The sequence below is a fragment of the Hakea prostrata genome, chromosome 4 (genome assembly GCF_041222555.1).
Source record: "Hakea prostrata isolate BN-2017 chromosome 4, UWA_Hpros_2, whole genome shotgun sequence".
NCBI classification, from domain to species: domain Eukaryota; kingdom Viridiplantae; phylum Streptophyta; class Magnoliopsida; order Proteales; family Proteaceae; genus Hakea; species Hakea prostrata.
In genome coordinates this window covers 17430749-17449504 of record NC_142603.1, presented here as the reverse complement: position 1 = coordinate 17449504, position 18756 = coordinate 17430749, and the positions used below count along the sequence as shown (strand labels likewise).

At 40.9% G+C, this 18756-nt stretch overlaps 1 pseudogene; it reads left to right on the top strand.

Annotated features, from left to right (window-relative positions):
- Positions 1–5394: 5394 nt before the first annotated feature.
- LOC149018264 (short-chain dehydrogenase TIC 32, chloroplastic-like) lies at positions 5395–17293 on the top strand (annotated as a pseudogene).
- The last annotated feature ends 1463 nt before the right edge of the window (positions 17294–18756 follow it).

Genomic DNA, 18756 nt, shown 5'->3' with positions numbered 1-18756 from the left:
TAAACAAAATGTTTTGTATTTAGATTAGACATATGTCGAGCATTCAACCATGTGGACTGAAATTTCTTCTCTTCATGTGAATGGAAGGTCTAGACTCACTTCTCTTTTCTTCTTCTGCTTTTGATAAATAATTTCATGATTTTCACCAAAAAAGATAAGTAAGCTAAGTACATTTCCTTTCATTGATCCATTAAATGGGTTAGATGCTGGATCCTTTCTAGCTTCTTCAGCGGAGAATCCTCTTCAATAGAAACATAATGGATTTGCCATAAATCCGGGTAGTTTTCTCTTTATTCCATAAAATACCAAAACTTAAGGGATTTTATTACCAAAAAGGAACCTTAAAACTAGGGCATAGATCTAGATCCTCCACTCACATGAAAATTTTTTCAACCCATATGGGTAGAGGATTCGGATTCCAAAGACACAAATCTCCACATGAAGAAGAATTTCTTAACCCACATGGGTAGAGGATTTGGACTCCAAGGACATGCAAGACAGAGTTTGAAAAGAAACGTTGAAGGTGCCTTGTTGGATTAGAATTTCTCTGGTATAAATAAGTTTTATATTCACCTTGTCAACACTAGTTCAAGTATTCACTTCCAACGCTAACCTTTAATCACCATCACTGGCCACAAGCCTACAACCCAAACGCTCCCCTGAAGCCTTGCCTGGATTGAGAATTGGTTCTAAATGGGTGTTAATATAGAACATTGAACTCTATCTTGCATTATTTAGGGACAATATATAACTTCTACCGGTTAATTGCATCAAGGGATGGGTCAATGGGGTTGAAAACAACGAGGGTTTTGCTAGGCTGATGAAATCACAAACATTATATAAAGGCTCAATGGTACAAAGCAGGAGAGGTTTAGCAACTTCTACGTATGGATTGTTGCACAAGGATAATCACGAAGGTGGTGGTGGTGGTGGCGGCTAGTAGGTGTAGGGGCGTCAATTTGCAATCCAAACCGTTAAAACCGAACCGCATTGGTCCATTATAGCCCTAACCAATCAGAACCGAACCTTAATGGGTTGTGTTTGGGCTGAGGGTGGCTGAGCCCACACCAGCCCGAAACTGAACCACAATCCGTTATAACCCGTTTTATAGTTTTACATAAAATAGTATTTGAATTATCATATTACAACTAGGTAGTTAGTATATACAACAGAAAAATTAAGCATGAATTCAATGATCAAATAGTCATTCTACTACTTTTAAGAGACAAGTAAAAGGCTTAAGTATGAATGTATTAAGTTCATTTAAATTGAATAAATACTTATCCAATTTAGATGTATTTATTTTTCATTCAAACTAAATATCAACCCAAAAATGAAATGGATTTCATAGAAGTGGGGAAAAAAGAAAAAAAAATCTACATTCTCATAGAACAAGAACCCACTTTCAAGACAATCAATCATAACACAAAATAGAATTTAAAAGGGTTTTTGGTTTGAGGATTTGTTTTTGGAGGACCATTTAGTGGAGCCTGAGGAATAAGCTTGCAGTCTCTATGTTACTACTTATTTTCTACGTGATTGATTTCTATAGGTGGGTGGGTTTTCTACAACGTGGAATGACTTTTAATTTTTAATGGAAATTGACCAATAGCAATTTAGCTTTGAATGGAATTTTGGCTTTTGTTGTAAGATGCTCAATTGTTTTTTTGTTCATTTTCTTGCACACCATAAACCGTTAGTCAACCCGAGTCTAACCCGTCAGCCCAAACCGTTAGTTAGCCCAAACTCAAACCGCACCAAACCGAAATCGGCCCAAAACAGTTATTTTTTAATGTGCCGTGTTTAGACTAGGTGTTTTTCAATTCAAAACTGTTAACCCCAGCCCAAAACCGCTCTATTGACACCCCTAGCTAGGTGTAACAATACCCAAACACTGAAAATAATGTTGGTTTTAAATCTAATTTCTTGATAAGGCACCCCAAAGGTCACTTTAAAACTCAAGGCAGCTTTTCATATCCTTTTAGTAAACTTAAAGCACCTCGTATCCAATGTCCGGTTCAGTGTAGATTTGATGAGAACGATTTGAAGGTGGAAGATTGTGCTTCGTCGAAGGACTTCTTCCTGCAGTGGGATGTTAATCCTTCTTTCTTTAGCAAGGTACCGTGTTTCCATCATTGGTTGAGGCCCCCTGAAGGTTGGCTCGTTATTAATACTAATGGTTCATTGAGGAGGGAAGGTTGGGATATGGTGCTATTGGCAAGTGGAGAAATTGGCAAGTTGTTTTTGCTATCGCAGGAGGCACTATTGACAAGGACATTCTCGCTTGTGAGCTCAAGGATATTAAGTACGGTCTCCTTGAGGCGAGAAATCACAGGATGCAATGCGTGGCGGTTAGGAGTGACTGACGATTTGGTGCGGTTTAAGCTCAAGCAATTAGTGAGGTGGCAGCAACCACTCAGTATGTTGTAGAGCTACATGAGGAGACTAGTTTGTTAATGGAGGGATTCTAGCAGTGTCCTGTTGTTTGCATGTCAGAGAGACGAATCGATGTGCAGACTGGTTAGCTTTTCTAATGCCGGTTGTTGGTGAACTTAGTTTGGAGATGGAGTCTCTCCCCACTCTGTTGCAAGCATTTATTTGGGAGGAGAAATTTCGTTGGCGTTTATTGTAGCAGTCAAAGTTTGGTGATATTTGATAAAAAGTGATGTCACCCAAGTTAGATTATACATGCACACAAGTGTGAGTGAACAATAATTTAAGAAATTTCATTTATCCAAAAATAATGTGATTTTCAAGAATTATTGTCGCATTTATTTTATAATATGGGTAATGCATCAAAACATTTTGAGAAGCATAATCTAGAAGCTTCTTATCACCCAAAGGTGGAAGAAGAAATTTTTGAAAATTATTGTTATCTTACAGTATATACAAGATTACATTGAAGCTTGGTGCATTTTGACCCAAAGGTTGGAATGTTACTTGATTGGCTCATATTAACTAATATTTGATATCATTAGTATGCTCAATATGGTATATATTTTATACTTGTATGTTTGATGGTGACATATGTTTGTTGTTGAACAGAATTGACTGTTTCATTCAATAAAAGCTTCCACACATGACTTATTCTACATTTTATATTGATTCATTAAGAACATCATATCAGTTGGACTTACAAAAATAGTATACTTAATTTTATGGGTAATTCAAGAAATTTATCAGTGAAGTATATATGTAAGAACAAATAAAATATTTTAGGGAAATCGTACACTGTTAGTAATTAAAATGACTTGTTTACTTTAATTTTAAGTTGATTTATTTGTAATAATGCTTATTTAGTGGGAGAGCTCAATGGGAGTTGATAATAAATTATTGTTGATGATATATTTCTATATATGATATATAAATTATTTTTCTTATAGATGTTTTGATACATGCATGATTTTTTTTTTTTTTTTTTTTTTACAGGTGCTTTTTTTAACACTGGAAATGAAACGTCGTCGGATGGGTGTGAACCCAAGAACTCCCCATGGGAGTTTGGGCTTTTAACCGCTCTACTAACCCACCATTGACAATTTATTAATATTTTGTTGTTATGATATTTTGGAAATGGTGGTTTTACCATTGTCCAGATATGGTTTGAGTCATAATTGACGGATTGGTTGTTGACCAAAGCCTTGGGCCTAAGTATATGTTTGACCTTAGAACGTGACGGTGTACCAAGTAACCCATAAATAGAGCAGTATTCAAGGGTATGACGAAAGACCTAAAAGAAATTATGCTTGTGTGATCACAATTGCTAAGTGTTCCTTGTTTATTTCATTTCGATTTGGTTAGTAAGTAGACATTGTTATGACTGATGGAAAGAAATATGCCTATGATGAGTCATATATTCTGTCATTGTTTGACATTAATAAAACTTGTTAACTGGATCAAAGATTAATGACAAATTTTGTGATTGAGATTCCATGGCCACATCCTTTTATCGTAACTGAGTAATTAATCTAGTTTAAGTAAGATATTGTTAGATTTATCTTAGATAATATGTAGATTTAGATTAATTATTGGGGTTAATAATTGATGGGGGTTTCAACACATTTGGCCGATACATTGTCGTTAAGTTTGAGATGAGCAAATCGATCCATTGAGGAAGTGGATTAGGGTTTTAAATGCTATTATAAATAGCTATGATGGGGTGCCTCAAATCACTTATATTTTTTGTTCTCTTTTCTCTCCACAAGAAAGAGGTACAGTAAAGAAGACAATGACATTGGAGAAAGTTTCATCATCACTTTGAGTTTCAGGTTTAAGGATTGATCTTCTTCAACATACAATGGTGTAAGGTATGTTACAAAGATATATAAAATTAAGAGATGACTAGAAGACACTAAAGAACATTGGGACAAAATGAGAGCAATTACGCACACCGATTGTGTTGTATGCATTTTTTATTTGTAGTAGAATTAGTATGTTATTTGAGATGAAAATATCAGAGCCTACAAGGAAATATAATATATGCTATTAAAATTGATTTTTACAAACAATAGGATACCCTTGATATGAAGGGATAGATTTTTGGAAAAATTACGTGATTAGCTATTTTTAGGTTTCCCTTTATAAAATAGCCACTCAATGTTTCACTTATTAAAACTAGTTAAAACTGAGTTTGCATTTACAAAATTAACCAAAATAGTAATTTTTCATTTCTTTGGACATTTTTACCTCTCAAATTGAACATACTGGCATAAAAGTGAAAATGTCCAAAGGGTGAGAAAATAATGACTTTTCCTTTTTGGACAGAATAATGATTTGTTCTTTCGATGTGGTTAGTCTTAAGAGTTAAAGATGTTCAAAAGAGAGAAAATCACTATTTTTATTAGTTTTGAAAATGCAAACTCAATTTTAGCTAGTTTTGTTAAATGAAATATATTTTGGTAAAGGAAAATCTAAAAACATTTAATTATGTAATTTTTCCTAAATTTTTGTCTATGATAGAATGTGCATAGAATGGATTCACATCCTCTGTAATTCCTTTCCCTACAATTCCCTGTAATTCCCTCATAGGATTGTGCCACGTGGAATTTGAGTAATTCAAAGGTTATCAAACAAACTAGAGTTTAAATAAAATTCAAATTTATGGGTGTGTTTAAATAAAATTCAAATTTAGTTTAAATTGGATAACCTTTGGATTACTTAAATTCCACATGGCACAATCCTATGAGGAAATTACAAGGAATTGTAGGGAAAGGAATTATAGAGGATGTGAATGGAATGTGAATGGAATGTGAATTGTCAAGATTGCAATTGAGGTAACTTGGAAGTTACACCTTGAACATCCATAATCAATATTATTTATATCACTAATAATATTTTAGCATTTGATATTATTAGATGTTACAATGGTTTACCCAAAAAATAAATAAATAATAAAATATGTGTCTCTGGGACTGGTTTTCCAAAGCACCAACAGCTTCAGGCTTTGGCTTCTCATCCACTGCCGAGCAGGTCACTGATGGAATTGATGCAACCAGGCTCACTGCAATCATCACAGGTGCTCTCTCTCTCTCTCTCTCTCTCTCTCTCTCTCTCTCTGTTTCTTTACTGTTTTGTTTCGCTAATCTCCTGCAACTAGTTTTCATTTTTGGTGGCAGGAGCAACCAGTGGAATTGGGAAAGAGACAGCAAGAGTATTGGCTCTGAGGGGTGCCAAAGTTATTATTCCAGCACAAAATTTAGAGAGTGGTTTGAAGGTTAAGGAAGTTCTTCTCAAAGAGCAACCAAACGCGAAGTTGGAAGTCATGGAAATGGACTTGGCGTCTATCAAGTCTGTAACTTCCTTTGCTCGCTCCTTCAATTCCTCACATCGACGCTTGAATAAACTCGTGTATGCAAAAACCACCACACATCAAATATTTTTATTTTAGGATAATTACAGTTGCCTTCCTATAATGCAACTAAATTACGGCAAATAGCAAACAAATCCGGATCACATTTTCATCAACTGTAAGTTTGCACATGCTGTTTGGGAAATCTTGCAATTTTCCATCCTAGAACAGCCAGGACACCTAGCTAGTGGACAAATTATTAACCCTAATGGAGCAATGGAGAACGAATCAGCATGATGAACAACCTTTGACCATCCTAACATCAATCTGGATCATGTGGAAGGTCTACACAGGTTTATTTGAAACACCGGAGAGGCCATCACCACAAAAGGCTGCTTTTGGTATTTGGAAAAGCCTCCAATTTTACCATCAGGGAGTCCTGCATGTTAGTCCTCGACGACCGGAGAGCACTTTGATCAAGTGGGAACCTCCAAATCCCACTTCCATTAAACTGAATGTAGATGGATCTTACTTCTCTGCTTACAAACTCGGAGGCTTTGGAGGAGTAGCTCGGGATCACAACGGAAAGATGATCTTCTGTTTTGGAAGAGGAACTTAGATTCAAGAGATCCTAAGCATTGAAGCGTTAGCCATCCATCAAGCCTTGTTATGGGCTCGTGACTTCAAGCTGACCAACATAGAGGTGGAGACAGACAACCAAGCTTTATCCCAAATCTTGCAGAACATGAATGATGTCGTGCCTTGGAAAGTTTCTCCTATTATTGTCGACATTATGAACCTCAAATCCTCCTTCGAGGGCATATCTATTGTGAAGCTAATATGGTTGCTTTTGTTCGATCAGTTAGGAGTAGGTTGTATTTGGGGTTTCTCCTTTAGTTAATAAATTATCGTTTACCAAAAAAAAAAATTTTAAATTACAATCTTATCCCTGCATTTCTTTTCAATTACTTATTAGATTCAATACTTTTAAGTAAGGAGGCCAATACTAATTTTATAGAATACAAGATTTAATATTTATATATATATATATATATATATACTTTTGCTATAATACAAAAAGACATCAATAATTATCCCTTGTATTTTTTCTTTTATTGAATATCAATTTATTTTGAAATCCCTAAAGCAGAAGAAATTCAAGCTAGGGCCTTGTGGACACACAAAGAACCCCTGACTCTGGGAATCCGGATCAGCAACCCGGACACCTCCCTGCTTAACACGTGTCTCTGAAAAAAATTATAAATTATGTTTTAACATTTCGTTTTATGTTCCGTTTCCTTCACGATTTTAAAACGTCACTTGTTTTTCTTATTTTAAAACTTCTTTTTACCGTTTACTAATTTGGTTTCCCGTTAAAACGCAAACTTTTCGTTCAGCTTCTTCTTCTCCGTCTCTCCTTCTCTCTTCATCTCTCTATGGCTGAAAACCAAACCCAGCAGTGAAGGAACCCATATTTTTGTCTCCCTCTACTACTTCTTATCTCTCTTCTCATGGCTGAGAACCAAAGCACCAGCGAAAAACCCATCTTCCAGTTTCCATCTCCATCTCCTTCTCTGGCTGAAAATCAAACCATCTACTTCTTCTCTGTGATCTCTTTTCATGGCTAAGAACCAAAGTAGTAGCGAAAAATCTATCTTTCCGTCTCCATCTCCTTCTCTCTTCATGCCTGAAAACCAAACTAGCAGTGACAGAGTCGTGCTTTCATCTCCATCTCCATCTACTTCTTCTCTGTCTTCTCTTTTCATGGTTGAGAACGAAGCAGCAGTGAAAAACTAGGAAACGACCACTCTCTCTTCTGCTGTACCATTTCCCTGGCCTGATGCTCAGCTGACCCTCTCTCTATTGACTGAAAATCACCCTATTGCTCATTTGGGAAGGTAAGGTCTCTCTATTTCAATATAATGAATTTCTTTGCAGAAATAAAAGCTTTGATAAGGTCTCCATGGTCAGGGTAAGACAAAACTTAAAACTGATTTTCTAACCCTGTACAAGTAGAATTAAAGTATGCAAATATAAAGGATATATACTATTATTAAAGATGGTTCCACGCAGAAAATAAATAGAAGTAACAGAAACCGGACAGAAGAAGAAGAAGAAAAAAAGAGATTTTCATTGTCGTTTGGCTTTCAATGAAGAGACGAAGAGAGGAGAGATGGAGGAGAAGAAGCTGAAACGATTGCGAGAAACCAAATTAGTAAATGGTAAAAAAACGTTAAGTGACGTTTTAAAATCGTGACGTTGGGTGACGTTTTTTTCAAAGAGCTCATCGTCGGGGTCGCTGATCTGGATTCACTCCTAGAAAAAAAATTATTAAGTGATGAATTTCTTTGATTTCTATTTTCTTTTTCTTTTTTTTTTTTTTTTTATTTATTTATTTTTTTTACTCACATCTTGATTACATCTTCAAAATGAGCTTTGTAATAGTACGGAAGCCCATGAATTAAAACTAGTAAGAAGCAATTATGTGAGACATTATAGCCATTACACGACTCTACCTGGAGGATCGCTACTAGATCAGCTGGGGGATTATGAAAGAACTCCATCTCTCCCGCGAAACAAGCTGAAGTTTCGCTTTTGTTCTCATTAATTTTCTTAATTTGACAGTAATAATGCAGCAATAATGGGTTGCCCTTTTCAACTCTCTGTAGATGGGGTAGAGTTGCAGTTTGCTACCAATCACCTCAGTACGTATAGGAGATACACATATATGGATTGCATGCATGAATGCATGTTGAGATATATATCCAGTGACCTGGGTGGTTTGTTGTCTTTACTTTCAGGGCATTTCCTTCTAACAAAAATCTTGCTAGACAAGCTTAAAGCTACATCAAAATCAACTAAGGTTGAAGGAAGAATTATCAATGTGTCATCATCAGCTCATAGATATCCAAAGAGTGCTTCATACCTAATTGGTTTGGACAAGATAAATGACCCATCTACGTATGTAATGATCTTTTGTCTTCTACAAAACTCTAGTTTGCTTCTTAATTCATTGGTTGAATGAGACATGAACACGGGTACACTCCTTTTGATGTTTATGGTTGATCGAAGCTCGCAAACATACTACATGCTAATGAGTTAGCCAAACAATTGCAGGTAATAAGGCATCATAGGATTAATTCAATCAAATTTGAAAATTTACTAATATATATATCATGGTTTCTTGTCTTTCATCTTCATCTTAAACCTATAATTAGCTCACTAATTAATTGAATGGTCAAGAATGTGAATTAGGAAGAAGGAGCTAATGTGACTACGAATTCTCTACATCCAGGGCTTATTCCTACCAATATAACTCGATATTCAAATTTTATGAAAGGTAACTAAACATATTGTTGCGTCTAGAACTTCTTCGAGAGTCGGATATTGAGATGACCACCTTAAGAGCTCTCCAACCAAGTTGGAATAACTGAGATGCCTGCACACACAAAGAAAGCAAGAACGGTCCGGCCTAGTGGGGGAAGAGCAAAAGCCAAGAACAAAAGGCGAGAGAGTCCAAGAACGAAGAGAAGACGAGAAAGTCGACCCCCAGGGAGGAGGATAAGAAGTACGGAGGCGGCGACAGATCCGGACGATAGTTGAGGAGTGAGGGAGTAGTGGAATAACGGCCCCGGAGATAAGGAGTGACCACCTCCCCAAGGAAAGAAGGGGACGAACAACCCGACAGCAAGAGAGCGAGAAATGCTAGAGTGGATATTCCAAGTGTGGACCCCAAGAAGAAAGGGAAGAGGGAGGACTCCCGAGAGGCCCGAGACCCCAAGAAGAAGGTGCCAAGAGGGAGGACCGAAGAGGCCGGGACCCAAGAAGAAGGGAAGAGGGGGACCCGAAGAGGCCCGGACCCCAAGGATGAGAGAGCCACGGGGGGCCCCCGAGATGGGGACTCGGGACTCAGCCCCACAAGAGCCCCACAGCGAGGTCCGAGTGTATGGAATGCCATACCCGAAGGTTTTCTTGAAGAAATCAATGGGCGAATGATAGCCACATCCAAAAGCGAGGAGGAGAAGCCCCACGCCGGTTCTCCGAGAGATGCCATTGCCTTTATTAAGGGGACTACCGAGTGAGGTCAAGTGGACGCCAGAAATCCATCCAGAGAGTCTCACGGATTTCATAAGAGGTGGGGAAAACCCCGAGTGGCTACCGAGGAGGTGAGTGTAACGCAGAATAACCACCAGAGAGTCCACGGACTTTCATAAGAGGTGGGGAAACAGTGGCTAGAGCGAGGTCCCGAGGTAACGCCAGAATAACCACCAGAGAGTCTCACGGACTTCAAAGAGGTGGGGAAAACCAGTGGAGAGCGAGGTCCGAGTGTAACGCATTGAATAACCACTCATGAGAGTCTCACTGGACTTCATGAGAGGTGGGAAACCGGGGGGGCGGCGGGAGGTGAACGCAGAATAATCCACCAGAGAGCCACGGACTTTCAAAGAGGTGGGAAACCAGTGGCACCGAGCGAGGTCCGAGGAACGCCAGAATAACCACCATGAGAGTCACTGGACTTCATAAGAGGTGGGGAAAACAGTGGCTACCGAGGAGGTCCGAGTGAGCGCCATTGAATAATCATCCATGAGAGTCCACGGACTTCATAAGAGGTGGGAAAACAGTGGCTACCGAGCGAGGTCCGAGTGAACGCATTGAATAACCACCATGAGAGTCTCACGGACTCAAAGAGGTGGGAAAACCAGTGGCAGAGCGAGGTCCGAGTGTAACGCCATTGAATAATTCCACTCAGAGAGTCTCACGGACTTTCAGAGAGGTGGGAAAACTAGTGACTACCGAGCGAGGTGAGTGTAACGCCATTGAATAATCCACCAGAGAGTCTCACTGGACTTTCAAAGAGGTGGGAAACGGGAGAGCGAGGTCCCGAGTGAACGAGAATAATCCACCAGAGAGTCTCACGGACTCAGAGAGGGGAAACCCGAGCGAGGCGAGGAACCCAGAATAATCCATCTCATGAGAGTCTCACGGACTCAGAGAGGTGGGGAAAACGGGGCTACGAGCGAGGTCGAGTGTAACGCCATGAACTCTCTTGGGTCTGTGATTTGAAGAGCGCTCGGGTTCTTAAGCTGTAAGAACTCTCGGGCTATCTAAGAACGCTCTTGGGTTCTTGAACTTGTCAAGAACTCTCTTGGGTCTGGATTTGAAGAGGCCTGGGTTCTAAGCGTTAAGAACTCTCGGGCTCTTCAAGAACGCTTGGGTTCTGAATTGTCAAGAACTCTCTTGGGTTCTGGATTTGAAGAGCGCTCCGGGTTCTTAAACTGAAGAACTCCCGGGCTCTGTAAGAAATGCTGTGTCTTCTCGCTATAACTCTTTTCAAGAAAAAGGATGCAAAAATGGAGACGAGACTATGAGAATCAAATGGTCTTGACTGTTGCATTCCGACAAGTCCACGGATCTCGAATAGTCGGCCAATAAAGGCCTGGCGATATTTTGTGGGCAAAGCAGACCTCCAAGCGGATATCCTCGGACTCGGCTAAGGCATATTGAGCTGAGAAGGGAACACACTTAGAAGAGGGTGGACGATCTTTTATAAAGTTGTTCTTCAATAATGGTGAACTCGTGCTGATTTGTAATGCCTTAGCCTCCTGAGCCGGAAGGATATCGTTCTTCAAATATGATATTATTGGGTTCATCCAACTAGGCTCTTCTTCAATATCCATGCCTCGGCCTCCGAATGCTAGGAATTCTAACTGTCAATATAAACGGTGAGCCTAAGGTCGAATATTTGGATAAAGCAACTGGATAACGCTGCTACTCATTTCCTTCTGGAATTTGCTTTATCCAAGATGATCGAAATAATGGCGACAATCATCAATTTTGGCTAAGTAATTTGCCATTCTTGTTTCCTTGCCTCGACACGCACGAACTTGATTCACGATCAACGGAGTCGCCGGACTTCCAACTGGACTCTAGGGCTCGGGCAAGTCTTAATCCGCTAGTAGGGCTTCATACTTGGCCTCATTATTAGAGGCTTTAAAGTTGAATCTTAAAGCATAATGAATAGTGAATCCATCCGGGCTGATAAGCATTAGTCCGCTCCACTCCCCGAAGAGTTGCTTGAGCCGTCAACATGTAAAGTCCAAACTCGGACCGGGTGAATTTTGTACTCCCGAACTAGGCATGCTATTCTCAAGAATGAAGTGGCCAAAACTTGTCCCTTTATGGCTGGACGAGTTCTATACTCAATTGATACTCGCCAACTCAATAGCCCATGTGACCATTCTTCGGCTAAGTCTGGTTTCCGTAGTATCTTCTTCAACGGGAAGTTGGTCAAGACTACAATTGGATGAGCTTGGAAGTAGGCCGAGTTTCGAGATGCGATTACAAGTGCTAAAGCTGTTTATCCACACCGGATATCGTGTCTCGACATCTATTAAAACATGACTATGAAATAGATAGGGTTTTGTGAAGTACCTTCTCTTACTAAGACCGCGCCGCGGGAGAAATGGCTAAGTATGTGAATAATTGTTCTCCCGTGAAGGTCGGGAAGAGAGGTGGAGTCGAGCTTCTCCTCAATTCTGAACGCTTGCTGACATTCATCGGTCCATAAGGTATCCTTTGCCTTCCGAGCTCTTTAAGAGCTTTGAAGAAAGGCAAACATTCCACCCGATCGGAGATAAACTGCTTAAGGGGCTACTCTTCCGGTTAGGCATGGATGTCTCCGACCGTCCTTGGGACTCCATCTCGAGCAAGGCTTTGATTTTCTCCGGGTTTGTCTCAACCTCTGGGATACCATAAACCCAAGGAATTTTCGGAAGAAACTCAAAGCACATTTCTGGATTTAGCCTCATCCGGTATGTTCTCAAAGTATCAAAAACTTCTTCAAGATCTTCCAGATGACTCTGGACGATACTCTTATGAGCATATCATCCACATATACTTCATATTTCTTCCTATTTGGTCTTTGAAGACTTTGTTTACCATCCCGATAAGTGGCAGCGTTCTTCAATCCGAATGGCATTACTTTATAAAAGTAACTTCTCGGTCCGTCATGAAGGCCGTATCCTCTCGTCCTTGGGATTCATCATAATTTGATTATATCCCGAATAAGCGTCCATGAAGCTCAATACTTCATGTCCGCGTAGCGTCGATCAAAAGGTCGATCGAGGAAGTGGATAGCAATCCTTTGGGCATGCTTTATTCAAGTCCGTGTAATCTGACACATTCTCCATTGCCGTTGGCTTTCTTCACCATGACTACATTCGCCAACCAAGTTGGGCATTCTATGGGTTTTATAAAACCCGATTGCTCTAGTTTCTCCACTGGTCCGGATGGCAGCATGTTTCTCGAGCGAAAAATTCCTTCTTTGGATCATTGGAATTGCATCGTCCTTATCCATAAGCTATGTTCGCAATCTTCGATCTATTCCGGGCATGTCTTGGCCGACCATGCGAATACATCTAGGTTGTTTTGGAGAAACTCGGTGAGCTCTTCCTTGAATTCCGAGGCTGTCGGACCCGATCATAGTCCCTCTTCGGGAAGATCCGGATGAAGTTGAATTCGCCAAGCTTTTCAACCGGTTCGGCTCTCGCATAGCTTCTTCATCCCGATCATCCCGAATTTCAATACTCATTGTATTGCCCGATCTCTCGGCTTTTGACTTTCTTAAGATAATTCACATAACATTGTCCGGAGAGTCGCGATCCGAAGAGCACTCCCGACTCCCGCTGTGGTTGGAAACTTCAACTTCATGTGTTGGAGAAACCACCGCCCCTAAGGCGTTAAGAGTTGGCCTCCCGAGTAGAACGTTGTAAGCTGAAAGGTCCCGAACCACCATGAATGTTGCTGGACGACCGCATCCCGAGGGAGGTCCCGATCCTAGATCCAATTGGATAGTCCCTTCGGATATGGCGGACGACCCGGCGAACCCATATAAGTGAGTCCCGCATGGAGTCATCATCTCGCCCTCAAACTTCAATTTCTTAAATGCTTCATAAGATAGTAAGTCGGCGGAAGATCCCGTGTCCACAAGAACTCGGTGAACTCTCGGTTTGCCAATTCACTTTGATAACTATAGCATCGTCGTGAGGAGAAGTGACGCCCTTGAGATCTTCGCGGTGAAGGTTATTGGATCCGGGCATAAGTCATCTTCGCTTGGCAATTGCATCGATCCAACGAACCGTGCCTTTGCTCGCCTTCTTAATGGATTCTTCCGTCGGATTTCCCAAAACGATGTAAATGGGGAAAACTCCCGAGTGTCGGGTCTCGGGATTCTATCCGCCCTCTCGGGACTTTTGGATTTGAGTCTTTAGTTGATCTAGGTGGGGACTCTCTCGATCTTGTCGCCTTCTGAAGGTACTTTTCAAGATGCCCTCCTTGATGAGTTTCTCGATCTCGATCTTTAGATTCTGCACTCATCCGTATGGTGGCCGTAGTCTTTGTGGAAACGGCAATACTTGTCATATTCCTATCTTGGGTCGGGCTCTTATCTTGCCCGCCACTTCAAACGTTATCTCGATCTGTAATAGAATTTCTAACCTCTTAGTATTAAGAGGTGTAAAGTCTCCATTGGCGAGTCTTCTTTCCAAACTCCCTTTGTCATCTCTTGCCCGAGCATTTGAATTCTAACCTCTCTCCATAATCTCCCACGCCTCTCGTAGACTCTCTCGGGCCGATAACCGCAACCGTGCTTGCTTTTGGCACTTAAGAAGTGCTCCATAAGTCCTCGGCATCTTGAAGCAATACCTCGAGCAAACGTCTTTGGGTTATTCCGCCCATAGTGCATTGTACGCCACCGTGTCATCCAACTCTTCTACCTCAATAGCCACTTTATCGAACCAGAAGGTAGTCCCGAACGGACTCATTTGGTTCCGCCTAATGGCAAAAAGGCTATCTGCTGTCTTCTACTCCCGATGCAACCGGAATCGGGCAAAAATTCCCCGAGTTCTCGAAAGTTTGGATGGATCTTGGCGGTAGGCTAGAAAACCATATCGCCGGGCCTTTGAGAGATGCCGGGAAAGTTCGGCATAATAGCTCATCTTCCGGCCAATAACCGCCATGACCGATTTAAAATAACTAATATGTTCTCGAGGATTGGACTTACCTTCATAGGGTGTGAATGTCGCATGATAAAGTTCGGTGGAAGAGGTGCTCTCATGACTCTTCGAGAAGGGTTCTCATCAACCACATCATAGTCGTCATCGAGGTCCCGATCATCAAGCCGCTCTCCATGGCATCTAATCCTCCCGAGACCATGCGCCTCTTGACGCCTTCGGAGACCGAAACCCGAGATCAGAATATTGGGAAGTTGGTCCATGAGAAGATCCATATTGACTAACCGACCCTCTCGGATAGATCTAGAATGGCCTCCGTGACTCTCCCGCTCCCGAACCCCCCGCGCCCTCTAGGTAAATCTGAGTTCTAAGCCAGCCAAAGGTGGAAACACCCCCACCATCCCCGGGACGTGCCCAAATCACCCAGATCCCCAACTCGCTCGCTGCCCGGTATCGGACTCCCTTCACACCACTTGCCTATCCGAGTCGACGGACGGCTCACGCCGCCTCTGGAATCGGGTCCGGATGGTACCCCGACCGAAGGACTAAGCCCAACAACTCCTTGGAGTTCCAACAGTGTTGACTCTCTCATATCCGCAAATCGCCACGGCGCGGAATTGGAGGTTGACTCAACCCCTCTCCAAATGGAGTTGAAAGTTAACGGGGATCTCCGAACTCCTGACCTCCTCCGGAATAGGAATTTGTCGATCTAGAGAAGGGAGAGTTTGTCTTCAACAGCCGTCGCTCCCCCGCCGAGGAGAATTGAGAACGCCACGAGGTGTGGACGCTCGTCATGACGTGACGTTTCCCAGACGGCCCAAATGTTCGTCTAGAACTTCGAGAGTCGGATATGAGATGACCACCAAGAGCTCTCCAACCAAGTTGGAATAACCGAGATCCCACACACAAAGAAAGCAAGAACGGTCCGGCCTAGTTGGCCGGGGAACCCCTCCGACGCCAAATCAGCCTAAGTAACAAAATGGTCTGAGAGAGTCTCAAGAACGAATGAGTAAGTACTCGATGAAAGCTACCTCTCCATGTGGAGGTAGGTTATATAGAAGTACCGGAGGCGGCATCCAGATTCCGGATCGATAGTTGAGGAGTGAGTGGAGTAGTGGAATAACGGCCCTCTGTCGCACCCGAAACGCCGAGCCGACTCACCCCCCAACCCGAAAGATATCCGAGTGTTTATACGAACTAACTCTCGACTAGTCAAGAGAGTCTTCGAGAAATGCTAGAGTTGGATATTCTCAAGTGGGCACTCTCCAACGAAAAACGAGCCTGCCCAAGAGGGAGGTACCTCCCAAAGAGGCCCTCGAGACCTCTCCAACGAAGAAACGAGCCCGCCCAAGAGGGAGGTATCTCCCCGAAGAGGCCCCGGACCTTCTCCAACGAAGAAACGAGCCCGCCCAAGAGGGAGGTACCTCCCGAAGAGGCCCTCGGACCCCCAACGAAGAAACGAGCCCGCCCAAGAGGGAGGTACTCTCCCGAATGAGGCCCCGGGACCTCTTCAAGGATGAGATGCACCCGCCCACGGGGGTGCCTTTCTCTCCCGAGATGGGGACTCGGGACTCTAGCTCCCCACAACACATATATTCTAAGATTGTTCTTCTTTTCATATGAAGAATTTTGAATTCCATGCTTATTGTACTTATAACATATCTTGCTCTCTTGCAGCCATTGCCATAGCATTTTTATTGAAGCCATTTGTGAAAAGCATAGAACAGGTATGTAGTGTTTCTATCATGATCTTTTTAAGGACCCATTTGAAAACCCATTGGAAAGTTTATAGATTTCTTGTTTTAAGAAAAAAAAAATGATAAAGTTTTTTTGTTTCAGGTGATTTTTTAAACATAAATTAAAATTTACGAAAGCTTTTTATTCAAAAAATGATTTTGATGCAATTGTTACGTCTATTTCTCAAACCAAAAGATTGGTGCGGGCTAGGTGAAACAATGTAGGTATGGGAATCTATGGAATTTGGTATTCTAAACATAAGAACTTTGTTAAGACCCTACTTAGATTGTTTTTGTTTCCAGAAGCAAGTTTTGTCAAACGCCTATAAAAATATTTCTATTTCAAAAAACATTCAAAATTGTTTCTATCGAAACAGAAACTCTTAATGGGTTATCAAACGGGTCTTTAGTAACTTAAAAAATATTTAGTTGATTTGTGGCAATAAAGTTGGGAGTTGAACACAATCTTCTAGGGTGCATCAACAACATCTTATGTTGCTCTTCATCCCAACTTGAAAGGTGCTACTGGAAAATACTTTGCTGACTGTAATGAAACGCAACCTTGCTCTTCATCCCAACTTGAAAGGCGTTACTGGAAAATACTTTGCTGACTGTAATGAAACGCAACCTTCTTCTAAAGATCTAGACAAGGATTTGGGTAAAAAATTATGGGACTTCAGTCAAGATTTACTTAACAACCTTCACAAACGCAAGTAGTTGCTAATAGGGTTTGGAACCAAAAGAACCATTACTCCAACCCCCCCCCCTTTTTTTTTTAATTTGTGTTTCATAAATATTATTGATTAATCTTCAAATTTGGATGTTGATATTTGTGTGTATAAATTGGAAAAAGTGCCTAGCTTCGATGCCAGCACACGATTCAGGAAGTGACTACTCTACTCACATGAAAGGTGTGGATATTTCAGAACATCGAACCCCAGACACTAATATCAACTTCTAAAATGAAACCAAAATGGAGGTCTGTTAGGAAATGGATGAAATTTGGATGAGGCTGAGTACGACGTCAAACCTCGCTATTGAATTAGGGGTTGAACTGATTACCTCATGGGATATTTAGAGTTTTAATCTGATGAGCACATTTATGTATGAAATCTTAGGGCATAAAACATGCATTTTATACACTTAGAATGGAGTTACCTTGGGTTTTATGTTGTTTTTGCATATTTTAGGACTTTTCAAAATTTAAGCAAATATTTGGAGATTTGGGCTTGAATCATGCTATTTTACACGTCAAGAAGTCCATTCAAATTCTCAAAATGCGAAAATGGGCCTGATCTGGAGCATGATGTGCTAGAGATATGTGATTATGGGCCAACTCCGAAATATTGAAGAGATAAAGAAGGCATTTTTGATCTACGGCTGAGATTTTAAATCAAATCTACAGAGATATTATTGAGAGAGTCCAGATGGAAAAGAGTCCTTGCATACCTCAATATCTTATTTCCTATCTTGGATTTAATTAAAGAAAGAAAAAGAGGAAAAAGAATTATATTTAAAAAGAAAAAGAGGAAAAATCCCGTTTTTGAATGCCTCTGTCCAGTTTCGATCAAACCCTTCATCGAACGGTAATCCGATGTTCGATCGTGCTGATTTTTGGAGGAGAGCTTCACAACTACTTAAACCTCAAATCCAACGGTGGAATGATGCATCTGATCTCTCTAAGTTGGCGCGATTAGTACGTCAAAACCCTAATTTGCTGAGTCAGATAGAAACCCTGAGTTTTATTCAAATTCAGCCGTGCTTCATATCTCATGTAAACTCTATAAAAGGAGAGCATACTCCATCAAAGGAGAGGATGTTCTAGAGCTTAGTAGAAACATTCTTTCTTCTCTCTTTAGTTTATTAAGGTTTTCTCTAGTTTTCTTTGCTTGCATTAGTGAGATTTAAATTTCTAGATTCAATGTTTAGGTTTAATCTTTTTATGTAATGCAATTCAAGTTCAAGCTTCAAGTTCAAGTTCAAGTTTCAATTTTTTTAGATTCGTTTTTCTCTGGGTCTAGCAATTGCATATTTAGATCATTCTAGATCTAGATCTGGTTGTTAGGGTTGGTTGAGATTCGAATCGTTTGTTCAATTCGCAAGTAAGTAACCTTCTTTATTAATCTTCTCTCCTCCCTCCATTCCCGCTTCTATCTACCCCTCCATATTCTTAGTTTAGGATTTACTTTCAGCATTATTTATTGTTCTCCCTTCCCCTGGATCC